Raw genomic sequence first — 27977 nt, forward strand, 5'->3', positions numbered from 1 at the left:
CATGCACCCTTTGACCAACCCACCCCTCTCCCATTGTCATGCACGTTTGACACCCTGCTTGTCTCTTCCCCCCACCCCCCATCCCTCTGCCTCTCAACAGCTTTCTATTGGCTGCAAAGGGTATGTCGGAGTCAAGGAATGGAAACTGCAGGATATTAACAAGTCTTCGGAGCCCTGTTTAATTTCTGTTCTTGCTACTACCTTTTTGATCTGTGAGACCAAGGGTAGCAAGGGAGATGCAAAAGTATCAAATGGCAGTGGCGGTTCGACATGTTTCTGCCAAATAGCTGGAATATCTTAAAGTAAACAATACTGTGCCATATGTGTTTTTAGACTAGTCTAACAGCCTGCAGCATGACACACATTGGTACAATTACTCGTAGGTCATAGCACGGGGCAACTTACCGGACCCTGGCCAGAGTGGTCGGACGCTGAGTTTTAGAATTATTACTGCTAGTCAGTGTCTCAGAAAATGTCTTTTTTAAATAATACAGCCTACATAGGTAGGCTATGTGTAACTCAGTCAGCCTCTTCTTCTGAGGCTTGTCCTAACCCCCCTCCCAATCATGCCTCATTGTACTGTAATGTTATGTGCTTAGAATAGCCATGCAACTTACTCTCAGCCACAGGTTAATAATAGCTGGTGGCACCGTACTTTAATCAGCAAATTGATTTTTATTAAATTGCTCAATGTGTCTTTTTGAAAAAAAGTTACACTTTTCGGCCAAATTGTGTGTGCCCTTCCATTTCTGGTGCTTTCCTGCAATTTTAACATCTTCTTAGAGTTTCTTGTTGCTCTAATGGGTGTAATTTCCTAATATTTTTATGTTTCCCTTGTCTTCATTGCTTGATTTTGTTCGGGAGAAAGTGTCACTCATAGTTGTTGGAATGTCACTCATAATTACACTGATATTCTAAAAATGTCACACATAGCAATCTGAAAACGTGGCTGCTGTGAACGTGGAGACCCACGCCGGGTACACTCGGGACGTGACATCTAAACTCCTCAAAGCTATGATGTATGATTAGTATTTATACTATACATACAGAAAAAACACTCCACATTACTTTGGAGAGTCACTCAATAGGGGTCTGGTACTCAGGAGCTCCAGTCCAGGGTTTGATGGCTTGACCCAGGAATCAAACCATACATTCTTTAGCCTCTTATGTGCTAACTTTTTATGGTGAATAATAGTTTTGAGCAAAATGCATCCACTGAAGATTTTTCAAGAGGGGTAATTAATATTGCTCTTCAAGAAAGTAGATGAAACTTCGCTGCAGAACTGGCACCCCTTCTCTCTTCTCAATGTTGATTACAAGTTGGTGTCAAAGGTACTGGCAGCATTACACACTAGCATTCAAGAGAATCAGACATGCATCATTAAAGGGTGCTCTATTGAGGACAGCCTGACCACCTGACCACCATCAGAGATGTAATTTGGTACAACATAGAGTGCCATATTCCTTTGGGGGTCCTCAGTTTGGATTTTCAAAAAACGTTTAATCGTGTGTTTTATGTCTTTCTTTATACAGCATTGCAGCCCCTGTAGATACCTCCTAATGAGATCCATGTGCTGTGCATCATGTATAAACTTGCATGCAGTGTTATCATAAGTGGTTTCTACACACAGGGGTTTCCCATCCTAGCCAGAGTACGTCAGGTATGCTCACTGTCTCCGGCTCGGTTTGTGTGCGCTCTGGAGCTATTTTTGTGTAATGTTCCCAATGACAAAATCATACATGGGGCCTTTGTGCCGGGATGCCCTGGCAGACAGGTAAAAGCAGTGGCATACATGGATGATGTTACCATTCTATGTGCCAGCAGGATGCAGCGCCTTATTACGAGTCTCTTTATTTCAAGAATTTCAGGCTGCAACAGAATATAGACAAGTGTGTGTGTGTGTTTAAAAATGGGGCCTTGGGACAGCTTGGCAAACTTGTACATCCCTGTCGCCACTGCCCCTACCAAAATCCTGGACGTTTTCTTTGCAGCTAAAGAGCATATCTCAAAGAATTGGGAAGTGGTACATGGTAGGATGGTGAAGATTTTCTTATGGTCCACCCGGAAGCTGACCTTGGAAGGCAAGGTTCTACTCATTAAAGCAGTTCTAATGCCCTTGATGCTGTACCTCGCGATGGTATTTCCACCAACAAAACCTGTGTTACAAAAAGATGCTAAACTACTTTTTCCATTCCTTTAGGGTTCCAAGATGGAACAACTCAGCAGAATAAAGGTATGCAAGCATTGGAAAAAGGGGGGGGGGGGGGGGGTAGAAGAATTTGCCTCTTTTCTGTTCTCCAAACTCTTTTGTCACACAGTCTCTAGCACCACTGACTCTTACTCATCCGTTGGCAGTTTCTTCACACTCTATTTTGTTGGTGCTATTTTAAGAGGTTTCGCTTTGTATGTACCAAATAATCTTATGCATTTGGCCCAATCTGTTACTCCTTACTACAAAGGTTTGCTGTCCTTTTTGATAACTTTGGACTCTAACACACTGTTAACATACTTGTGTCAGGACTTTGAATGCCTGAACGGGGCTCTGATAGCACGATAACGACCTACACTGCTGGGCCCATACTCTGAACAACAGTCAGTTTCTGTGTGGCAGATAATGAACCATCGAGAACTTTCCCATAGCCAGAGTAACTTGGCTTGGATGAGCGATCATGCTTGTTTACTGGTAAAAACCTTCCAGCATCAAAGAGGATAGCCCCCTCTGCACCGTGCCCGAAGGATAGATGTGCGCATAAATAGACAGTTTATCGCCTGCTGTGGTTTTGCAAATATGCACAAACTTCTTTATCCTTGTTAAAACCTTTACATCTCCATAGTGCAAAAATGTTGTATCCTTTGAGAGGATTTTGTGTGGTTGGATCCTCCCTACTGCTATTGAACTGTGGGAAAGAAACCCTATAGGAAGCACAGACTCTTCTACTGTTTCTCCACAAAGACATGAACCCCCGCTAACAGAAATATATTTTTGGACAAACTGACCAGGTGGATAAAGTGGCACAGGGTGATCAGCTGGCCCAAGACCTTTGGAAAATGGACAGTGGAAGAGTTGGGTCACTTAAGTCCTCCCACCACATTGGATCTCTCCCCTTTTCAAACCCTGCAACTGGGTTACATGGATTGGCATTTGTATAGACCATAAATAAAATCTTTGTAAATATGATTCTATGCCATGCGATCAGGGATAGGTGTTCTCTTTATACACAGTTTTTTTCCTCTTGTTTTTACTTACTGGTTAGGCATGTAATATACTTAACTTGTATATGTGCTTTTATCTTTAATAAAGGTTTTAAAAACAAAAGATATCTTGCCCTTGGAAAATGGGGTGCTAGTAAGAAGCAACACTCCCATCTCACCCCTACAGCTTTTGTTACAGTGGGCCGATATTGCAAAACTGGCCCTGGTAACAAAAACGGCCTCCCAGGGTTCCAAAACTGGCCCACACCTTGGTGCCCGCTATGGCCAGTCCTGCCCTGGCTGTCGCCACCTAAAGAATTTCTTTTGATTATCCACATGTACAATCCTTTCATAGAAACTCACCTCATTGATAAATTTTTGCTCCGGTTCTGTAGCAAAATTTGGGTAGTGACCAAATTAAACATTTTTTGTGGCATTTAGAATGGGACACCATGGTATATGGTCACTCTTAAATCCGACCCAAATGGGATTGAAGGGTTAACACACCGCCCCAGTCACATTTAACATTGGTCCTCATAGAGGGTTCATTGTGTATCAAGGGCAGCCTGCCTTTTGTCGTAAAGGGCAACTGTTCTGATATTGTCTGTCGGAACTGTGGTGCTACTACCCACCTGTCGCAAGCTTGCCCAGAATACAAATTATGTGGGGAAATTGGCAACTTGTTCTGCTCCTGCCCTAAGATGAAATAAAAGGAAATTAAGTTTTAAAAGTGCTCAAATGCCCAAGGGCATCTTGGCATTGGTAGCACAACAGAAAGATCATTATGACACCTAGTTATGGAGCTATAAGTTAAAAAGCCAAGTCTTAAGATTCTTTCTAAAACCAAATAGTGAAGAACTGGCCTTTACGTCCAGGGGTAAGGCGTTCCTAAGTTTGGTTGTACCATACACAAAGCTTCTACCACCCAACACATTCTTCTAATCTTGGATACTTGAAGGTTGGCTGCTGAGGAGGATCGAAGTGGCCTAGCGTAAATGTATCTGATCAATATATTTTTACAATAGTCTGGGCCTCTCCATGTAAGGCCTTAAAGGCGATGCAAAGCTCCTTAAAGTCTATCCTCTTATCAACTGTCCGACAATGAAGCTCCCCTACAGCCTTAACCACTGAGCTTTGTCTAGCTATTCCCAGCAATAGACAAGCTGCTGAGTTCTGCAAAATTTGTAGTTTGCTAAGGAGCCGTTTCTGTAAATTGATATAGAGACCATTACAGTAATCTATTTTGGATAGGGTGAGGGCAGTCCACACTAGTTTCTTCAGCTCCATAGGAAGAAAAGGTTAAATCTTTCTCAGAATTTTTTAACGTAAAAAAGGCTCTTGAAGTAATAACATTCACCTGTTTGTCAAACGACAAATGTTTATCAAAAATCACCCCCAGATTTTTCACCTCCGTGACCTGAGTTGGAATGGAGCCAAGCTCCTCCAGCCACCAGTCCGGTGACAAGAACGAGGTATTATTTCCAGGCAATAACACCTATGTTTGTATTGAAATTCAACTTCAGACAATTGCTCGTCATCCATTTAACTTGTTGCATGCAATTGCTGAAGGTGGCCTCTGACTCTTTGTGGTTGCCAGCAACTGAGACAACAATTTGAGTCTCGTCAGCATAACAGACAACCGAAAAACATAGATTTCTGATTAATGTGGCTAGCGTGGCCATGTAAAGATTAAAGAGGGTCGGGCTCAGAGATGATCCCTACGGAACCCCACACGGGAGAAAATAAGAATCTGAGTGGTAGCCAACCAAAGACACTTGAGTGCACTCTGTGTGAGAAGGGAGGCTAATAGTGGGAGAGCTAAGCCACTAATACACAGGGATTCAACACAGTCAATAAGAATCTTACGTTTGACCGCATTGAATGCCGCCGAGAGGCCAAGAAGGATGAGCGCTGCAGAGTCGTCCCCCCCCCCCCCCACACCAAGCGATGCCCTTAGTTCCTCTGTGTATACAAAAAGGTTTTGGGTCCAACAAACTGACCAGCCTAGACCTCAACAGTTGCGAAACAGAACAAAGTGGCTAGCCAGGATACTCTAAATTCAAATTAGAACCCACACAGCCCATATGTGCTGCGTGACCAAGCCATTTGTTTAGCAAAACATTTATTTTAGTTCATGATCAAGTTTCAAAATTCATAAAAACATGTCATCAAAAGGAAACCACTGTCAAAAACAGTCAAGTCAAAAGCAAAAACAAACAATTTTTTAGTGGTTTGTGCGGTAGAATTATTCCCGCTGGAAACGCTATTAACCTAACAAAGATTCTTCGACTTTGTCTCAAACACAGCCGGTTCCCTTGGCATACGGCGTGCAGGTAGGAGAAGTGCCGCAAATCATTGGAGTGATGTGGGTTATTTTTCCTTCTTATTTTTCCTCCTCAGCTGATACAAGGAATGTGAACCCTGTTACCTCCCAACAGCGCACCGCTTCGCGGGCGCCCTGTGTTTCGACACCTTTTCAACTCTATTCAGGTACTTGATTGCCTAGAAACACATTAGCTTGGTGAGTGTGCCCAAGTAGTAGATTTCATCGCCCTGATTGCCACTCATTTTATTCATTTTTTCACAGATTAATTGTCCTGCTTTACAGTCTAACTCCACTCCCGCAATTCCTTTTTGCTCGTGGTGCAGTTAACTTTTTTTCGTACTTATGGATAGACAGAGAGTTTTTTCAAATTGTGACACTACCAGTTTGACACCACCCCTTTCAATTTTTTTCACAGTGAAGATCGTACCCAGTCCCTGTCCTGAGGAGAACCTTTAATTATTTTGGTTCGAAACGCGTTGACCCCCAGCCTGTGACAAGAAAACAGGGTGCAGCTAGGGATCAACTTACTCCACTGTCGTGGGCCCTTGCGTGCAACCAGACTGAATATTTAGTCACAGGTCTTGTGAGACAGGCAGGCAGTTGCTTTCCACCCTTAATTCCGCCTGTCCACTGGTATTTTAGTTAAAGGACTGGTTTTTTGTGTATGTCTTATGTAATGTTTCTTGATCCCAATTGATTTGGAATGTATGTATTGTATTTTAAGTTGCACTTTGGTGTCATGTAAATGTTTGAATATTCAGTATCAATGTTTGCATATTTTGTATTCATTGTGCACACAATTGTTTGTTTTTGCTTTTGACTTGACTGTTTTTGACAGTGGTTTCCTTTTGATTACATGTTTTTATGAATTTTGAAACTTGATCATGAACTAAAATAAATGTTTTGCTAAACAAATGGCTTGGTCACGCAGTACATATGGGCTGTGTGGGTTCTAATTTGAATTTAGAGTATCCTGGCTAGCCACTTTGTTCTGTTTCGCAACTGTTGAGGTCTAGGCTGGTCAGTTTGTTGGACCCAAAACCTTTTTGTATACACGTTGGTAGAGTGGGCGGCTGCCCGCCAGGTTTTTTTCGCATTTCGACATCTAAATGTCTGTCGATTGTGCGCATTAGTTGCACTCAGGCGGTTTCGCCTGGTAATATAAATATGGCTGAAAGGGACACCCTGTCTTTCAGTGAGGATCACATCCAAAAACTCCTCTCTGATTCCACCCTTTTTTCCTCAGTTAAACTAAGCAGCACGTCTAAACAGCTCAATTTCGCAGAAAAACTCATCAGACTCCGTAAAAAACATGTAAGGACAGAGCTTCATGGCAATTTCCTACTTGCGAATCTTAGAGCAGGAACGATACCCTGGGGGCTCCAGATTAAGAATGTACCTGTCATATTCACAGATGACCCCGTGTACCGCAAAGGATTCAGTTTCATCAGCACAAAATGTAGCAGAGATCTGATGGTGCACACAGTGGAAACCGCCCAAAGAATCTTAAAAAAGGAGGAGGTGGAAATTGAGGAACAGCTACGAGCCATAAAAGACAATCATACTGAGCTCGAGGCCAAAACTCTCCTTGAAAAGATCGATAAAGATTTGACTATATTTAGGGACAACACCATTAATTTCAAAACCACCAAATTTGAGAAAGATCAAAAAAACTTTAACATCGAGACAGTATATCCATACCTCAAGGATGAGTTTTACACCAGGTCGGACTCCATCAGATACCTCAACACTAACCAAGGAAGATCAAAGAAAAGATTCACGACGTTTTCTGAGACATCCTCTTCCGAGTCAATGGAAGATTCTGATGCGGGTGAGGGTCCTTCTAATAGGAATCAACAAAATAGAAACACCCCCAAAAGGCCTTTTTTAGGCCAGGCCCAACAGCAGAAACGGACACGATTCAAACCACAGTGGGAGATGACGACACGCAAACAGCACTACAAGTCGTAAAACCATCCTCAATCATCAACATCTCGGAAAAAATTCTAACTCAAGCTGAAAAAGAAGTCTTAGAACTGGGCCTTTCCTTCGTCCCTGGAACAGCTATGGATTTCACCAAAATCAAATTGGAGGTCATGGAATTCTTTAGAAAAATAAGATTGAGATGGTTCTTCAGAGAGTCGCCGGATCAGGTTCTAACAGAAGCTTCAGGTCTTCGAAACAAATCAACATTTTGCCCTCCCAACCACAACACCTCGAAGAACATCATTGCTTTCGAGCGCTCTGTCATGTCATCTTTGAATATGCTTGAGAAGAGACGCCCATTCGTACCTGGGAACATCACTAAGAAACAAAGAGAAGCCATACGTGAATTGAAGAACCAGCAGGAGGCCATCATAAGGCCTGCAGATAAAGGAGGAGCTGTGGTTCTCTGGTCCAAGGACCTATACAGAACCGAAGGACGAAGTCATGTCTACAACCAGGATTGGTACCGCAGGATTACACAAGACCCTACAGCCCAGATACTGGATGAGGTTACCAAACTTGTGAATGGGGCCAGAGAAGCAGGGATTCTTGGTCCAAAGGAGTCCGAATACCTGGTGAAGAAATATCCACAAACTCCCCATCTGTACTTTCTTCCGAAAGTGCATAAAGACTCTAAAACACCTCCGGGACGCCCCATCGTGTCGGGGTGCGACTCGTCTTTGAACCGATCTCTCAATTTGTGGACATATTTCTCAAACCTCTTGTTGTCCAAGTTCCATCATATCTGAGAGACACCATGGATTTCATTAATAGGGTCGAAGGCCTTAAATTTGACCCCAATTCTCAACTGCTTGTCACCATGGACGTATCTTCTTTGTATACGCAGATTCTGCAGCACGATGGCCTGGATGTCATTGAATTGTACCTGGAGACCAGACCTCGTCCACATAGGGTCCCTACTGATCTCATCGTCTCGTTCGCTACACTGGCTCTAAAAAAGAACTTTTTTACATTCGAGGAAGAAATGTTTCTGCAAATCAAAGGTTCAGCAATGGGCTGTCCCTTTGCGCCTGAAATGGCGATCCTCTACATGGGCCAATACGAGGAGAGATATGTGTATACTAACAACCCCTATAGAGATCATATTGAGCAATGGCTCAGATATATAGACGATGTCTGGTGTGTCTGAAATGGGTCCTCTGCTCTGCTTGAAGAATTTCACGTCTGGCTGAACAATAGAAGCCCTGACATTAAATTCAGTCTGAGCTATGATTCTAAATCATTACCTTTCCTTGATGTGGAAGTGTCAGCCAAGACGGACGGACTCATGTGCTCCCTGTATCAAAAGAAAACTGATAAGAACAACGCACTTCACTACAGGAGTTACCATCCTAGGAGTCTGAGGGATAACCTCCCATACGGACAATTTCTCCGTGTGAGGCGGAATTGTTCGTCAACACAGCAGTTTGATCTCCATGGACAAGCACTCACGGCCAAATTACAGGAAAGAGGCTATCCCCACAAGCTGTTGAAGCATTCCATGAAGAGAGCCAGATGGACGCCCAGGGAGCACCTCTTAGAAAAAAGATCGAGACCTGCAACCCAAAGGATTGTGTGCGTATCCACGTTTGGCCCCCATACCAACCAACTCCAAAAAACCATCAGGAAGTGCTGGCACTTGGTTGAGGAAATCCTACCAGATGTGGGAGTACCGCTGTTTGCTCTTAAAAAAAATCGGAGCATTGGCCAGATGATTACTTCAACTCGGCCCCCTGCTAAAAGAGATACTCAAAGCACCATCTTCGGGTCTAATCCGGTCAAGGGGCACCGGAAATGTGGGACATGCACAGTCTGTGACCTCACTATGGAGGGTTCCCTCTTAACAGACCGCAACAAATTTTGGAGACATGACAAACACACTAATTGTAAAACCAAAAACACAGTGTACGCAATTCAATGTCCTTGTAAAAAGGTGTACATTGGGAAGACTACTCAGGAGGTTCGTCAACGAATCATTCAACATCGCTCCAGAATAAATAACAAGACTTTGACAGCACCGCTGGTTTCCCACTTCATACAACACAAACACTCAGCCAATGATATTAGATGGACCGTGCTTGCGGTTATCAGAGGTGGTAGTGGGGACCCGGACGTACGTCTCTCCCAAAAAGAGGCATATCTCATTCTGAAATTTGACACTTCAAATTCTGGCCTCAATGAAATGTCAGAACTTGGTAATCTCTAATTCACTGTACTTTCTGCGTTGAGCTCTAGCCGTGCTGCTTGGATTTTGGTAAAGAACTTCATCATTTCCAATACAAACCCCCCCCCCTTTTAAAAATAAAAAAAAACTACCATGCCACTGACTTGTGGTCATGGTGAGTGGTATTCTCTAAACAGTGGCGATGTTTAGTCTCTATTGGCTTCATAATATCTGAGGCCCCAGTCCATTGTCATCATAAATGCGCGCAGATGTTGTGTCTGCGTTTGCACATACATATTATTTGTAAAGAATCCAGATTCGATCTGTACAAAATGCGAGGTATATTTTCAATCATGTGCCCTTGTACAAAAGATACTGTTCGATTTGTTTACACATTTATTTATTTATTTATTTATTTATTGGCATTTCTAAAGCGCAGCATATACCCTGGGGTGTCTTGGCGCTGAGTAATTTGCCGGCCGGATGAAAAACTGCCTTGCTCTGATCACTTTTCTATACCAGGAATGAATTACTAAATTATCTATTAAACAGCCAAGTTTTTAATTTTTTGCGGAATTGGAGTAATGTGGGACATGCCCTAATGTCCTGGGGTAAAGTATTCCAAAGTTTGGAAGCTGCCACTACAAACCGTCGGTCTCCCCACATCACGGTTTTGGTGCGTGGTACTATAAGTTGGTTACTGTTGGTGGAGCGCAGTTGGCGTGTGGGTTGATACGGTCGTAGATGGTCTTTAAGGAACTGTGGGCCCTGTTTATTTAGGACTTTATACACAATGCACTGGGATTTAAATCTGGCTCTATTCTGAATCGTCAACCAGTGTAGTTTGGAAATGGCATTGGATAAAGGAGCAAACTTTGGAATTCCCAGAATAAGACGTGCTGCTGCGTTCTGTATAGTCTGCAGTTTTTTAAGGACTCTTACTTGGGCATTGATAAAAAGTCCATTGCAATAATCTAGGGATGTCAGGACTAGTGAGCTCACCAGAGTTTTAATGGCGGTGGTAGGAAGATAGGAGCTTATCTTTCGGATCATGCGCAGTTTATAGTGGGCTACTGAGGCCACTTTGCTGGCATGGTCCATGAAATTCAGATGGTTGTCAAAAATTATCCCTAAGTTCCTTACTTTAGTCACTGGATCTGGGGGGGCACCAAAAGTTTGGGGCCACCACGAGGTAGGCCATTCTGGTGAGAGTTGTCCAAAAATCATAACTTCGGTTTTTTCCGAGTTTAGTTTTAGGCAGTTTGCTGCCATCCATTCACCTAGTTCTGTCAGTCCTCTCTGGAATCTTTTAGCTACCTCCTCTCCATCACCCCTTAGAGCCAGCACCAATTGTGTGTCGTCCGCGTAGGAGGTTAGGCTCATCCCATGTGCCTTGATGACATTGGCCAGGTCCGACACATATATATTAAAAAGTGTCGGACTCAGGGATGAGCCTTGAGGTACCCCACACGGTTGTGACAATTTGGCAGATTGATAAGGGCCCAGAGAGACAGCCTGCGTTCTCTCCGAGAGAAAGGAGGCGAGGAGAGCTCTTGCCGTGGAGGAAATGCCTATTTTTCCGACACGGTCGACCAGAGTACCGTGGTCGACCGTGTCGAAAGCTGCTGAGAGATCCAGCAGTACCAACACCGCTGTTCCGCCTTGGTCTCTTATTATTCTTACGTCTTCAGTTGCTTTAATAAGGGCAGTTTCAGTCCCATGGTATTTCCTAAATCCATACTGAGTATCATCTAACTTCTTGTGGGTTTCTATGTACTCAGTTAATTGTAGGTTCATGGCCTTTTCCACCACTTTGGCCATGAACGGAAGGCTGGCGATGGGTCGGTAATTTTTTAATTCTGACTTATCAGCTCCTGACTTTTTCAACAGTGGTTTGAGCAGTGTGGTTTTTAGATTAATGGGATATGTCCCTGAGAGCAGGATGGAATTACAGACTTGTGTCAACACTGGTATGATTGAATCCATCACCGGTAAGAGTGCCGATAGTGGGCAAGGGTCCAACTTGGATCCTGCTTTAATTGTCGATACAATTTGTAGTACTTGATCTTCTGTCAGTGGTTGAAAGTCTGTGAAGGATGAAGTCCCTGTTAGTGTTAAGTCTTCCTGACTGTTATTGAGATCATTTGAGTGCGTGATTTTTGCCAGAAATGGTTGATAAATATCATCCACCTTCTTAAAAAAGAAGTCGGCTATGGCGTCGCACATGTCTTGGGTTTGAGGTGGGGTCAGGTCTGGAATATTACCCGAGAGCACTTTAGTTATATCATATAATTTTTTGCTCGAGTTCTTTGCCTGCTCAATTTGCCTCATATAGTACTCTTTTTTTGCTTTTATAATCATGGCTTTGTATCTTGCCAAGGCCGCCTTGTATTTAGTTTTACTTGTAGGATCATAAGACTTTCTCCATTGTCTTTCCCAATATCTGTTCTGTAATTTTTGTGTTTTTAGTTCAACCGAGTACCATGGTGCGGTAGGGGTGGTCCTGTTCATGGATAATTTCTTAGTGGGGGCTAATGAATTCATGGCATGTCCCAACCAGTCATGGAGTTGTTGTATAGCCAGGTTGGGATTGGCCGAGATTGACGGGCGAGAATCATCCAGATGGCTTTTTATATCCTGCTGATTGACATTGTGCCAAGCTTTAAAGGTTATAGGCTGGTGAGGGGAAGTGTCTGTAATAGATTTTTTATCCATAGCCAAGGTGCAAAAAACTGCATAATGGTCTGTCCATGGCAGTGGACAGATATCATTTACTTGGAGCCCCTGGGCACTAGAGAAGATGGCGTCCAAAATGTGTCCCGCTTGGTGAGTGGGGGAGGTAACCAGTTGATGTAACCCCAAGACTTCCATATCTGCAATGAGAGCTTGGGTTTCTTTGTTGTTGTTATCGTCTAGGTGGAAATTCAGATCACCTAATACTGTGATCGAATCTTCTAATGCTAGAGATTCCAACTGTGTGCTAATACTTGTTAGAAAGCCAGTTTTGACTCCTGGGGGCCTATATATAAGAAGCCCTTTAAAGTTGACTTGTTGGCTAAGTCTAATAGAAAACATCATGGCCTCACACGAGGTGTCCTGTATTTGAGTCACTATTACCTCCATGTTTTCTCTAGCTATAATGGCGATCCCTCCGCCTCTCTGTCTAGGTTTATCATTCTGTCTTGATCTATCTTGTCTGTATGCTTTGTAGCCTATGGGTGTGGCAGAGACCATGTCCGGGCCAGATGATTCATCTGTCCATGTCTCAGTGATGAAAAGTACATCTAGCTTAGAATCTGCTATTAAGTCAGCGATTTCTTGGCTATGTTTGCATAGGGACCGTGCATTAATGAGGGCAAAGACTGCTTTATTAGATGTAGGTATACGTTTTAAGGGGTTCTTTACACCTTGCGGCAGAGTTGTATAGCGGCAGTGAGGACAACACAGTTGGATTTCTGTCTGCGTGTTGCCAAGATCAAATGTGACGCAAGCGTGGTTCCTTGGTATTCTAAGGTTAAGGAGAACATCCCTGGGGTAGACCGAGCTAGCACCTATCAGAATCGGGCCAGGGGTCGTGGCCCTCGGCCCGGTCCCGGCGCGGACGGCGCGCCGTTGGCGCGCCCGCTGCGCGGGCGGGATGGTGCCATATCTTTATTCGTTTTTGGGCGGAGGAGGGTGGGAGGGTTCTATGGACTGCAGCGCTGACCTTCCCTCACCAAGATGGCGCCTCGGGAGGGTCTGGTGAGGTCAGGGCGCCTTCCTGCAGCGCGCTCTGCCTGCCAAGTAAACAGCGACCTCTGGTGAAGTAATCTCACCTTCGAGGTAAAAGTAGGTTAAAATAGCGCAATTAAAATATTATACAGTTTTAAAAAACAGACCATCCTTTAAAGTTGCGAGGAGGTGTAGTAATTCTGGGCTACAAAGGTATAGAGAAGAATCCCCCGGCTTCCGCCTCAGGGGAGAGCAAAATGCAAAAATTACCTAGCCAACCCTGTCCCTGCCTTAAGTATCCTGGGAGGGCGGGAGGGTTCTATGGACTGCAGCGCTGACCTTCCCTCACCAAGATGGCGCCTCGGGAGGGTCAGGTGAGGTCAGGGCGCCTTCCTGCAGCGCGCTCTGCCTGCCAAGTAAACAGCGACCTCTGGTGAAGTAATCTCACCTTCGAGGTAAAAGTAGGTTAAAATAGCGCAATTAAAATATTATACAGTTTTAAAAAACAGACCGTCCTTTAAAGTTGCGAGGAGGTGTAGTAATTCTGGGCTACAAAGGTATAGAGAAGAATCCCCCGGCTTCCGCCTCAGGGGAGAGCAAAATGCAAAAATTACCTAGCCAACCCTGTCCCTGCCTTAAGTATCCTGGGAGGGCGGGAGGGTTCTATGGACTGCAGCGCTGACCTTCCCTCACCAAGATGGCGCCTCGGGAGGGTCAGGTGAGGTCAGGGCGCCTTCCTGCAGCGCGCTCTGCCTGCCAAGTAAACAGCAAATTTAGGCAATGCCCAAAGATTCTGTGGGATAATGACAAACTGAGGTTCATATCCACTAGTCTGTCCGGCGGGACTTCTAGTACCAGCATCCTTAGAACCACCCGTTGTCCTCCCTCTCTTTCTGTGTTTCCACTGAGCCAGCATTTAGTATCACTCAAACGAGCCCGCGCCAAGGACTCCCTGAATGCCTTCGGCCGCTGACGGGATTGAATCCCCTGTGCACATGTAAGTTCGTCTTCGGAGACCTTTAGTTGACCCTTGTAGATCAAACACTCGTTGTACCAGGCTATGTCAAACGCGCCTCTTTTCTGCTTTTTTTAGCGGTTTGTGCGGTAGAATTATTCCCGCTGGAAACGCTATTAACCGAACAAAGATTCTTCGACTTTGTCTCAAACACAGCCGGTTCCCTTGGCATACGGCGTGCAGGTAGGAGAAGTGCCGCAAATCATTGGAGTGATTCGTGTCCACTTAATGGGTGTTCACTGTTTGATGTGGGTTATTTTTCCTTCTTATTTTTCCTCCTCAGCTGATACAAGGAATGTGAACCCTGTTACCTCCCAACAGCGCACCGCTTCGCGGGCGCCCTGTGTTTCGACACCTTTTCAACTCTATTCAGGTACTTGATTGCCTAGAAACACATTAGCTTGGTGAGTGTGCCCAAGTAGTAGATTTCATCGCCCTGATTGCCACTCATTTTATTAATTTTTTCACAGATTAATTGTCCTGCTTTACAGTCTTAACTCCACTCCCGCAATTCCTTTTTGCTCGTGGTGCAGGTAACTTTTTTTCGTACTTTTTTTCGTACTTATGGATAGACAGAGTTTTTTCAAATTGTGACACTACCAGTTTGACACCACCCCTTTCAATTTTTTTCACAGTGAAGATCATACCCAGTCCCTGTCCTGAGGAGAACCTTTAATTATTTTGGTTCGAAACGCGTTGACCCCCAGCCTGTGACAAGAAAACAGGGTGCAGCTAGGGATCAACTTACTCCACTGTCGTGGGCCCTTGCGTGCAACCAGACTGAATATTTAGTCACAGGTCTTGTGAGACAGGCAGGCAGTTGCTTTCCACCCTTAATTCCGCCTGTCCACTGGTATTTTAGTTAAAGGACTGGTTTTTTCGTGTATCTCTTATGTAATGTTTCTTGATCCCAATTGATTTGGAATGTATGTATTGTATTTTAAGTTGCACTTTGGTGTCATGTAAATGTTTGAATATTCAGTATCAATGTTTGCATATTTTGTATTCATTGTGCACACAATTGTTTGTTTTTGCTTTTGACTTGACTGTTTTTGTCAGTGGTTTCCTTTTGATTACATGTTTTTATGAATTTTGAAACTTGATCATGAACTAAAATAAATGTTTTGCTAAACAAATGGCTTGGTCACGCAGTACATATGGGCTGTGTGGGTTCTAATTTGAATTTAGAGTATCCTGGCTAGCCACTTCTTAGTTCCTCTGTGGCAGTAATTCGAGCAGTTCCGTACTGTGTTGGCAGCAAAACCGGAACTGTGAATGATCCAATAGATCATGTGATTCCAGGAATAGGGTAAGTTCTTTATTAATTACCTTTTCTGCAATTTTGGCTGTAAAGGAGAGCCTATGCGGTAGTTATTAGCAACGGAAGTGTCCAACTGGGGTTTCTTTAGCAGTGGGAGAACTGAAGCAACTTGCATATTTGATAGAAAGGAACCCTGCCTAAATATTTCATTAATAATTGGCATTAAAACGCCCGCTGTAGTTCCTGAAACTGAATGTTGGCTATCTGGGGGACAGAGATCCAATGGAGACCCCCAGTTTTTGGAAAACCAGAAAGCTGTCTTTTGAAGGGAAGATACTGGTAATCCAGTCTGTTTTGCCACCTATTTTATTCTTAGCTGTGGTTTACCCCCCGTATGCCTTCTATATTGATACATTGTCAAAAGATTGTATTTCCCTTTTTTGGAACTAAAATGGAGAAGTTAGTATGGCACAAAGTTTTTCTATCTTTACGAAATGGACGACAGGACATGCCTACCTTGTCCATCTTCTTTGCTTCTAAACGATTATGTCATACACTGAAGAGCATGGAAAATGGGCCACATGTAGGAGCTTGTTTCACGCGCAATTATGTATCCTATTTCTTCCACAGCTATCATTTAATTTTACATTTTGAACAAACAAGCTTCATTTTCTGTTTCCTCCCCTTTATTATACTTCTCTACGACTCTTTTTAAAACTTCATCTGATAAAAGGCAATTTGGCTGCTGAACAAGAACTTATGTATCCTATCTTGAAAAGAGAACTCAAGGCACGAGAAAAATGTGTAGTGTTGGGTCATTTCTTTCACCAACAGTCCCAACAGGTATGGACCAAAGTGTGGCACAAGGAACTCCAACACCCAGAAAGACTTGGCATGGATGGCTGTCGACGAATGTGTTCTGGTAAAACATTTCCAATACCACCCTCCATTTTGTATCCTCACCTAGTTGTCCTCGTATTGGCTGTTCCTGTGAAGAAACTATTCCCCACCTTTTTTGGAACTGTTAATTTGCTCTGCAGTTTTGGACTTAAAAGGGATCACAGCTATCTCTGCACTCACCTATGAAATGGTGCTTCATGGTCTGCCACAAATGCCTGTGCCTCAGAATCGTACATTCTGTAAACAGTTGAACTGTGCAAAAGAGACACCGTTAATTGCGCGTATCCGACTTCTGTTCTCGTACAAAGAAATTACAAGATTGTAGAATTTTGTGCTTAGATAAACTATGTACATATTATTTCAATGACTCTGTACACATATGGAAAGATCAAGTGTTTGAACTAAGGAAATTAGCAAAATGTTGTGATTGGATAGCCTAAATTATTGCATTTTACATCTTCTGCTGAGATGAACTGCCCTGACTTTTTTGTATATTGTGGCCTTTCTAAAAATATGTAAATAGCTATATTCTTGTACTGTTGGTTGTGGAACATTCAGTAAAAAAGTTGTGTGCTTATCAGTTAAATAACTGATGCGTCCTCTATCTGGGGACCATATATTAATAGATTTTTTGGACATGGAGATGGAATAGGAGCTTGCCCTGCCCGCTCCATGCATCAACCTCTTATTGCAGTAGCTCCAGGAATGGTGCATATTGCTTCTTTTTCTCTTTGTAGGAGGCTGGCCTATTATATGGTGTACATTTATTTAAATTTAAGTGCTGCACCTCGCTCTAATCCAGCTAACACTTATGGTGATTTTATTGGCCTTTGATAACCATAGAAAGCTCTCAAAGTTATTGCTGTGGAGAGTAGCTTTCAGGCTTATCTTGAAGGAGTGTTAAGCAGCTTGTTTACCAATTTAATCTGTAGTGTGAGGTAAATGAAAAAGAACGACTCAGTGTTTATATAAAAATACTTCTGTGTATTACACAACACTCACTAACACATTAGTATATCTCTTACCTGTAGATATCCACTCAATACACAAGAATACTTCAAATGCAAAAAGGTATGTAGCACAAAGTACAGTGGTTTACAGGAGGAGACCATACCATATACTAAAAAAGTGGAATGCGAACTGCAAAGGAGAACGGGACTTGGACCAGAAGACCTAGAGGAGCCAGAGACACAAGGATCCACCCTAGGTAAGTATCCAGGAACCCACTGATGCTTTGTGCAGAGTGGGAACACAGCTGCATGCCCAATGGAAGTCAATGAAGAAGTTGCAGTTTTAAAGACAGACCCTTTCCAGAGGATCCCGAAGAATTCACTTAGAGGATGAAGGACGGAAGGTTGGATAGCCACCCCACCCGTTGATGCCCTGAGAACCAGGTTACCCACACCGGGGGAAGCCAGGTGTATAGGGGTGAAGAGACGTGGAAACCTCTGTAGACGGCAATTGAAGTCTTAGAAAAAAGTGCCTCTAGAGAAGTTCAGGAAGGAGTCCGGTGGAACCCAAGGCTAGATTCTGGAGTAGAAGAACCTGCAAGCTAAGGGAACAGAGTAGGTCACTCGCAAGTGACCAGGAGGTACGAAGACACAATGCCCACTGATGTCGGAAGGTTCAGAAGAGTTGACGGTGACCTTGTTGTTGCAGCTGAGAGGACCAGGCGATGCTGAGTAAGACTAGGAGGTGTGCACAAACTGTCCCAAGTTGGATATCAGTGACTAGGTGGTCGGCATGTGGATGGAGAACCAACAAGCCTGGTTAGCCGCAGCTGGCATGGAAGACGAAGAAGGAACAACGTTGGTATAGCAAGCTCCAAGGGACTCATCAACAGCAGGAGAGTCATTGCAGGCCCCGGCAAGCCGGGGAGACCACTGAAGCAGTAGAAGACCCTCTGGAGGAACAACAGGCCAAAGTCACAGGAGTCGCAAGAGGTCATCAAGCAGATCACCAAGGATGATGACCCACAGTGCCAAGGATGTGGGGAGGAAGCTGATCTTGGAGGCAAAAGATCCTGGAGCCTGAAGATCTCTGGATTGCAGAGCCAGCAAGACTTGGCTATAGCAAGTCAATTTGGTGCACAGGGTTTAGTCCCAGCGGTTCCGATGATGGACACTGGCGTCGAAATTGCAGAGAGGACAGGTCAGGCCTTGAGGAAGTTGGAGAACCACCACCTGTATTGCTGATCCTCCTGAAGTCAGTAGTACAACAGGAGCAGGAGACCAGTCCGTTTCTTAGCGGTACCTGCCAATGCATGGAGTGACTCCTTCAATCCAAGGGATATTTCTTCGTGTGTCTTTGGGTGTCCTTAATGCCCACAGGTCTGTAGAAGAACCTGGCAGAAGCACAGACACAGACGAGCGAGACAAGGAGCAGCAGGAGTCTTCCTTGGTGCAGTCTCTGTTCCAGTTGAAATCTCACAAAGTCCAAATGTCAAGACAGTCGAGGAGCAACGTCATTTCGGGCTAGATGCTTGTCCCATGGCAAATCTAAGGACCCACCCACAGGTGAGCCCTTAAGTATCCCGAGGAAAGGGTTGGAACAACTCAAAGGTCCCTTCCAGAGGTGAGGCTGGAGAGAAGGGAGGATACTCCCCTGTTCTTTGTCAAATTTCACACAAGTGCGGGAGCTGAGGGTTCCTGAACTGGCTCCAACTGGAGTATACAAGGAGGTCCCCAAATGTGCCCTTCAAAGCAGTCTGGTGGTGCTGGCCAACAACCCCACTGCAGCCCAGTAGACTAAGTCATGTCTGTGACAGGGAACCTATTGTTCTACCGTTCCCTGTTTGAGCTTGTCTCAGCAGCAGGAGGGCAGAATCGTGTCTGTGGTCAGCAGTAGAACTAGCTTGCTGGCAGACCTTGAAGGCTATTACCAGGAGTACAGGAGGTTATCCCTAAGAAGCCCTCCTAGAACATGGGATCATACTTCCAACATTGGAATCGGTGATTGTGTATGATCCCAACATGTTTGGTACCAAACATGACTGGGTTCGGTGCAGCCACTATATGGTTAGACATCTCATAATGACGGATGTCCACTGCATTTAAAATGGCTGGCCGCTCTTATAAAGCCTGGAGACTCAAGTCTGGAGTTTGTAGGGGTATCCTGCACACTTATGACCAAGCACCCTGCCCTCATGACTGAAGAGCGTGCCAATAGGGGTGACTTATAGGTTTTAAGTGCAGTGACCTCAGATATAAGGAAGCATATATTTGGCATGAGGGGTGCAAGCACCAACCCACACAGGCTGCAATGGCAGGCCTGTAGTCATAGTTTGTGGACTCCCATGTGTGTGACAGTACATGCTGCAGTCATGGGAGGCTCCTGGTGTACCTATGCCCTGGGTACCTTAGTACCATATACTAGGGACTAGCACGGGTGCCCAAGTAGCCAATTGTGGAGGTACAAAAGTACTTACTATGTTGATTTAGGGAAGGAAGCACAGTGACCGGGGTCCTGAGTAGCAGGACCCCAATCAGTCTAGGTCAAAAACACACTGACAGCAAGCAATAAGGGAGGGTAACCGTGAAAACAGATCCTACACTGTTTAACCCAGGAACTGAATGGCGACAGGGAGAAGAGGATGAGGATGAACACAGGTGTAGTAAACATTAAGTTATTTACTGTAATGTATTTGACTAATGTGACCTTTTTCATTAACAGGTAACGGGTCAATGCGATAGCTTGTTCACTTGTCAAGGTTGCTACCAATGACTTTCTAATAATAGGGCTTTGTGGAAGGTGATGATTGACGTATCTGAACCCGAAATGAGGCCCTGACAAGTTTAAAAAAAGAGAAAAATCTGTTCTTATCAGTTTACCCACTGTTGAATTGATGTAAATTTGATCCTTTCTGGATCTACGACTTTGACTTTTTGAGACAAGAATATTTGCATTGTATATGCAAATTTATGTAAGTTTCTGGAAAAGGCCCACCTGACTTTTAAGGAAGCAGGAGGAAGGACACCAGCGTGCTGGGGTCAGTTTGCTCACTAGGGGCTCAAAATAGGAAACCCAAGGACCTGTGGTAGCTCTTAGAGCTGGATACCATTGCACTTCCTAGTCGCTCTCTTTCCTGGCATTTGGGTGGACTAATTCTGGAGGCCTATCAACCCTCCTAACATCCTTTACAGGCATGTCAATCACCCAAACCTCTGGCAAGGGGATGTGTGCTTATGTGAAACCACAAATAGCCCTTACTTTAGCTATTGGGAGTGATTGGACAGTGTTTCTCGCACTGCAGACAATTGTCTGCTGGGAGATGTAGGAAGGTGGATATCTGACTATATGGTTACCCCAACTTTTTGCCTAGTGTTTAGCTGTTTTCTTTTACTTACTTGGCCTGGGATCCTGCTATTCAGAACCCCAGGCTATCTGTTCTCTCTGTAAAATGGACTCCATGTACTTTAGGTACATATCTAATTGGATATTGGGTCACCTTGTGAGCCCCTGTATAGTGTACCATAGGTACCCAGGGGATAGGTGCATCCAAGGCCTACCAGGGGCTGCAGCATGAATTATGCCACCCCTGGCTGGCCATCCAAATTGACACAACTGGCTGATCACTCAGCTGGGGCAAGGTTGTGTAATCACCCCTTGCTTAGGTATAGTATTCCTATACCTACCATTATATATAGACACATATATACCTATAAGTCACTCCTATGTCAGGCCGTAACAATCCTGGAGGCAGAGTGCTTGATTTTATGTGAGATGGTGCTCTAGCATGAGCTGAGCCTGTCTGCAGCTTTCGGAACCATGTCCTTATAGCTGTTCTATGATATAGCCATACCATATACTCTTAAGTGCATTATAATCCTCGCGGTTAAGGCTAACTTTGGTTTGGCTTTATCAAAACATGTCGTGTAAGGTGTCATACGCTTTGGAATACTACCCACCCTGCCAGTTCTGGCAGTGGGGGTAGCATTCCTCCCTTCTAGAGGGAGAAGACATGTAGTTGTAGCTTTACCCGGTTAAAGTTAAACAGAGCCTCAACATCACAAAATGGATGCTGCTGCCACAGACACAAGTCTGACCTCCTGAGCTGGGAGCCCTTCCAGCGAGGGAGGCCTGGACAATAGGTTTCCTGCTTTGGGAGGTGCTAGCACCTCCCCAGACAGGCTATAGTGTATTGGGGCAGGGTGGGTTGAAAGGAATGAGACACTGCCTGGGGCACACAAGGTGCTCCATGCATAGTCCGGTTCCAACCAGTTGCTGGGACACTCCAGCCCCAGCTCTGGCGCGAAACTGGACAAAGGGAAAGGGGTGTAACCACCACTTCCCTGGTACCACCCATAGGAGGGACCTAACAGGTAATCCAGCCCCTTTAATTCTTATAAAGCTAGGAGCTGAGTCTAGAGACTTTAGATTATCCTGAACTGAAACGAAACTCTGGACCTTCAACATTCTATTACAACTAGAAGACTGAAGAATCTCTCTTGTGGTCAAGGAGTGACCACCCTGTGCAAAAAGGCACCAACTAGTGAATTGTCGGTTTGCTTTGTTGCCGCTCCTGAAGGATCCCGACAACCCTGCTTCACAGGACTGGACTTCTAGACTTCTCAGACCCCGACCCACTCCCCCAGCACAGCTGAGACCCGTGGCGGACACGAAAGACATGGGACCGGACACCTGGCCATTTTGCTCTTTGTTAAACTGTGCAGCCTCTAAGGCGTCCTCGAAGTTGTGCATTGGGGATTGCAAAGCCCCTACCCCGAGCCATAAGTGCACCGAAGCTCAGCCCTCCACACTCCACGAGTGCCGCGTGGGGCCCGCTCTTGCATTTCTCCTCGAAGCATCTTCGCGGTTGCTAGCCCGCTGGCTAGTGGCCATCTTGAAGACTCCATTTTGAAACAACGCTGCTTGCCTGGTTGCCCTGGGTTTGCTCCGGCTTTCCTGCAAAAAGGAAGCCCTTCAGACCTTGCTGGTCTGAACAGAAGCCAATCTTCACATCCTATGTGGGTTGCCTTTGCCAAGGCTTGTTGACTCCAATCCGGAAGCCGACACCGCCAACAGCGAGATCCTTCGTGAGACAGTCCCTATCCAGCTCCTGGTCGTCGTTGACGCCTCCTGGTCCACGTGGCTGCAGAGACAAGCTTCACAACATCACCTGATTGCATCTCAACATCGCCTGGTTCCTTCCTGGTCACTGACTAGTGACCCAGACTCTGTCCCCTCTGCTTTCCGGTTCTTCACTTCCTCAATCCACCCTTGCATCCACCTGGACATCTTCCTCCTGGTCGCCTGCAGCATCTTCTTGCAGCTCTGCGTAGGATTCGACGACAAAACCCGACACGACTTGACACCTATACACCCGGTTTCCCTGGGTGAGGTAACTCGAGTACTCCAGTGCTCCTGTGGGTAATAACAATCCAAGTGTCCTACTTTAATTGGGTTTTCCCGTAGTCCACCTGGAAGGTCCGAAATGAACTAGTTTCTAAACTTTACGTTCCCGTTGAAAGTCTATGAGAACCCGTGTGTGTGTTTAGACACTGCACATGCATCCTGTGGGACTCCTGCTTCCTAACCTTCGGTTACTCTGTGTAGCCCCACCGATTTCCAAGGCCCTAGGCCTGTTCACCTGTCCTGAAGGGGTTCTTATACCACTTCTTTAGTATATGGTTTACGAGGCCCCTAGGTCAGAATTGTAATTGTGCAACTTAACGTATGCTTATTAAGTTACTTGTACTGTACCTCGAACTCTGACCCCCATAAAGGGTGCAGAGGGGTTGTGTTAGAAATAAATACATATACATTTTATATATACCTTGTGTAGTGTCCTTTCATCTGGTATTCAAGGGGTTATTATTGGTAAAACAATTGGCTTCACATGCTCTCTGAAGTGTTAGCCTAAGACTGCTTTGTCCATGCTACCACTAAGGTAGCTGGTCTATAAGGTTGACTTTATAACCATCACCATAAGGATTGTTTGGACTGATACAGGGTGCCCGCTAGAATAGTGGACATCACATATCAGGCCAACTTCTCACATTGGTGTGCAGCGGTTGGGATAAGAGCTTGCTGATTGTTTTACCATAATATCTTGGGATATCATTTGAAAGATCACATTAAGGTACCTAGAGGTACATATAATGCAAGTCTTAAATACTTAAGTTCTACTTAACTTAGTTGTTGTAGAGCAAAGGGCGTAGCACACCCTGACTACAACTCCTAGAGATGTTTAGTAGGTAACACCTAGTGTAGGTAGGTGCAGACACCACACCTCACTAGATCATGTCTCTGAGAGCAGAACCAAGTGGGTCTCTCCCAGTGGAGGTAGATCCTTTAAGGATACCTTCCAGATATGATACCCTAACTTTCCATGATTTAAGGCACTTGTGCACATCTAGAAAGTTAAAACAGGGTTCCAACCCTACCCTCAGACACCTGATTGAGCTCATGGAAGAATATGATGCTCTAAAGGCCTCTAGCACAGGTCTGTCAGTTAATGCAGATGAGGGACATCCCTCAGCAGAGGATTCCCCTGATCCTCATCTTATTGATGAAGATGAGGTAGAAGAGGAGGACTCTGATGAGGATACTGATAGGCAGGTCCTAGTGGGAACACTTAGCCAGGCTAACCTAAGCCTACACGGGGCTGGAGGGGGCATAGCCCCATACAGACCCCCAAGCAGGCTTAACTCTGAGCCCAGGAGGAGGAGATCCCCATCCAGGGAATCTCACCACTCTGGTGCCTTATTAGGGTCAGATGTTATTAGGAGAATGTCTTCCCCTGAGAGAAAAGAACATCAGGCCTGAATGAGAGAAGTCAATCTGAGGATTGGGAGGCAAGAACTTGCCATCGCCAAAGAGAGACTTGCTTTTGCAAGAGAGCAAAAGTTAAGTGGGGTAGAACCCACTGGTGGCAGCATTATCCCCAAGGATAAAGATAGGTCCTATGATAATAGAAACCTAAGCAAGATTGTCCCACCCTACAAAGTTTGGGATGCCATCCACAAGTGGATTACTGCTTTGGAGAGTGTTTGCAAAGTACAGCATGTACCCCAAAGTCAGTGGGCAGCAATCTTATCGCTCTCCTTTTCAGAAAAAGGCAGAGTCAAGCTCCTCACAGTTAGTGATGAGGATGCTAACATCTACAAAGTCCTGAAGAGTGCTCTGATTGATGGGTTTGGCTTAACCACTGAGCAATATAGATTGTTGTTCAGGGATACCCAGAAGACACAGACTCAGGACTGGACTGATTTTGTAGATTGTGCTACTAATGCTCTGGAGGGCTGGTTATCGGGCAGCAAAGTACATGCCTATACAGGATTGTATACTTTGATTATGAGGGAGCAGTTCCTTCGTAATTGTCAAAACCAGCTTCTTCACCAGCACCTGGTGGACTCTGATCTGACCTCTCCCCAAGAATTGGGTAAGAAGGCAGACAAATGGGTCAGAACCAGGATTAGGCCTAAAAATCAGGGTGGTGACCAGAAGAAAGATTTTACTAAGCCTCAAGAGAAAGGTAGGGATAGGGGGGCGTGGCTAAGCACGCGACAAGAATGGCTGCTTTGGAGTAGAGCTCCGCACCGAGCCTACATTCCCGGCACATTTATCCGGCGCAATACTGCCTGCAGACGGCGGCGAAACACCAGCGCTGCCGCTGGACGTCATTGCCGACCACCTGGCCGATTTTGAGACAAATCGGAACACCCGCGAAGCACCGCGGACTACACGGACAGGTGGCCGCGAACGTTGCTTTCAGTCCCTGGCACCACCTACGAGAGACCGAGGCTCCAGGCGGCGGCACAGGCCCACACGCACCAAGACCACGCGACGCTACGCCAAGGTACGGAGGCGGACTGCGACGCCTGGCCCAGCCCAATTGAACAATCTGCTACCCAGCTGACCCCCCCCCCTGAGCACTGGACCGGAGGGGCGAACACGAGTGGTTGGCGGTGGCCGAACTGGCGGGACCCGTGCTGCATGGCGGTGAGATACCGCCAACCCCACCAACGGCGCTCACAGGACTGCGCACTCTCGTGTTGGCCGGGGCCGGTGAGCCTCGCAGATACCCTCGGCCCGGCTGACGGAGCACCCACGGCACCACGCACGCCTCGGGTGGGCAGCGACAGCTCACGAGACCCGCCACAGCGCCCAACCCTCCACAACACGACGCGCGCTGAACCACCGCCACGCGCCAACCCTGCCACACCAACCCGCCTGACACGGAGCCCTGCCCGAACACACGCCCACATGGGGGCCTCGGACACTGTGTGGTGATCTCCTGCCCCACGACTGGACAGTCCTCGGAAGTGCCGCGACACCTTGCACGGCCCACCACGGCGCCTACCCACCACAGTGCGACACACGCTGGGCCCACAACACGAACTAGCTCTCCCAGATCGACTCGCCAGTCACAAGGCGCCACAGACCGCCACCAGAGTGCACGCCCGCCCGGAAGCCACGGGCGCGGTGCGGTGCCCACTTCCCCTGCGACTGGCTGATCCTCGGGAGTGCCGCGATCACTTACGAGACCCACATCGGCGCCTTCCGCATCGTGGAGCGACGCACGCTGGGCCCGCGACACGCATCAACTCTACCATACCATACCAACCCGCCAGACACCAAACACCGCAGGTTACTACCCGAGCGCACACCCACCTGGGAGCCACGGACGCTCTGCGGTGTCCACTCACCCCGCGGCTGCACAATCACGCGAGCGAACTGATCCTCTGAGAGAGAGGCGAACCACTGGACCAGACATAGCGAGGAGGCTCAGATGTCTACCGGACCCAAAACAAGGACTGGTACCGGCAATGCTAATCAGAAGGCCAAGATGGACAAGACCGGGAAGTACGCTGATCCGGACCAGACGGCGGCTAAACTAGACACCATGTTGGCTGCAATGGAGAGGCTCGAGGAGTCAATCAACCTAACTCGTACCTCCTTAGCCACCAAGATCGATAGCGTAGTCATCGACCTCACACACCTAAGGGCGGATCATAAAAAACTAGCAGACCGCACCACCGCCCTGGAGAGCACAGTACAGACACTTCAGCCTCAAGCCGACCAGTCACATAAACACATACAGGACTTATTGAACAGGGTGGAGCACTTGGAGGACAGAGCCGAAGACGCGGAAGGTAGAACCCGAAGGAACAACGTGCGCTTGGTCGGGGTTCCGGAGAAATGGGAAGGGAGATCCCCTGAGGAACACATGGAGCAATGGTTGATAGGTATCCTGCCGGAAGGATCGCTCTCCCCACACTTTGTGGTAGAACGTGCTCACAGAGTCCCCACCAAACCTCTGACGACAGGCTCCAACCCGAGGCCAATGCTGCTCCGCATAATGAATTACCGGGACAGAGACTCCATCCTGTGAGAAACGCGCAAGCTCCAAGAGGTCCGGATCGAGAACGCGTCAGTGATGTTCTTTCCCGACTACACTGGTCAAGTCCAGCGGCAAAGACATGACTTTCTGGCGGTGAAGAAGCGACTGAGACAAATGGGCCTCCAATACTCCCTGCTCTTTCCCGCGAAGTTGAGTCGTAGCGGGTGAACGGACTCATTTCTTCACGGACCCCGCAGAGGCGGAAACCTGGCTAGACAGCGGAGTTGATACAGAACCCAAAACGTCCGCGGGTCCTTTGCCCCGGCGACGTCCCAGTAATCATAGGCGGAGACGACGACCCCGCCGGAACTCTCAGCCGGAATCACAGGCAGCGAAGAGACCTTCCCCCCAGCGGATGCCAGACGCCAGGAGCAACAAGACGCTCTCCGTCTGGTGATGGAACTCAGCGGATCCCCTGCACAGAGCGAAATGGCGGGCGGCAGCGCACAGGACCTCCAGAGTGACGACTAAGCCATCTATGGGGTGCCAGACTCCTCGACCTCGGAAGACCGACCTGACGTCACCCCCCCAGACGGCGGACTACATCAGCTGACCACGCGATACCCGCAGCACTCTACCACGCCGTTCGAAACTGCCCGCCACAGCGGTCCTGGGGCAACTCTGCCGCAATGAGACCTGACCATGGCAGCGGAATACAACCTCAACTCTCCGTGCTACCCGCGAGGCATGTGCACGCCTGACATCCCACCACTGAACGTTTATAGGTGTTGGTGGGGATGGCCCATGCCCGATTGATGCGCAGCTACAGGGACGCTTGGCCCTACCTGATGGCAGCTCGGTTGGGACACGTAATGTATGAGTTTTGTGTATGTACATGCTGGGTTCACTGTCTGCAAAGGCGAACTAGACTAACACGTTCCTTCCGGGAAGGCAATGGGCCTTCGCTCAATAACCATATTGACACCGACCACTTGATTCAGTGCGTATAGCACAACCACCCCCTTAGACTTGAATTTTGTTGCTCTCCTAGAGAGTATGGACGGGGGCACGTTTAGCATCCGACCTTTTGGTATTTTGAATGTTCATATTATTCACTGGCTCATTGTTCCGTTAGC

At 46.5% G+C, this 27977-nt stretch overlaps 1 non-coding gene across 1 annotated transcript; it reads left to right on the forward strand.

Moving 5' to 3' along the window:
- Positions 1-17075: 17075 nt before the first annotated feature.
- Positions 17076-17275, forward strand: LOC144764484 (U2 spliceosomal RNA). The gene has a single exon (XR_013596564.1). It is a non-coding gene; the product is annotated as a U2 spliceosomal RNA (small nuclear RNA).
- The last annotated feature ends 10702 nt before the right edge of the window (positions 17276-27977 follow it).

The sequence above is a fragment of the Lissotriton helveticus genome, chromosome 6, assembly GCF_964261635.1.
Source record: "Lissotriton helveticus chromosome 6, aLisHel1.1, whole genome shotgun sequence".
Classification (NCBI taxonomy): domain Eukaryota; kingdom Metazoa; phylum Chordata; class Amphibia; order Caudata; family Salamandridae; genus Lissotriton; species Lissotriton helveticus.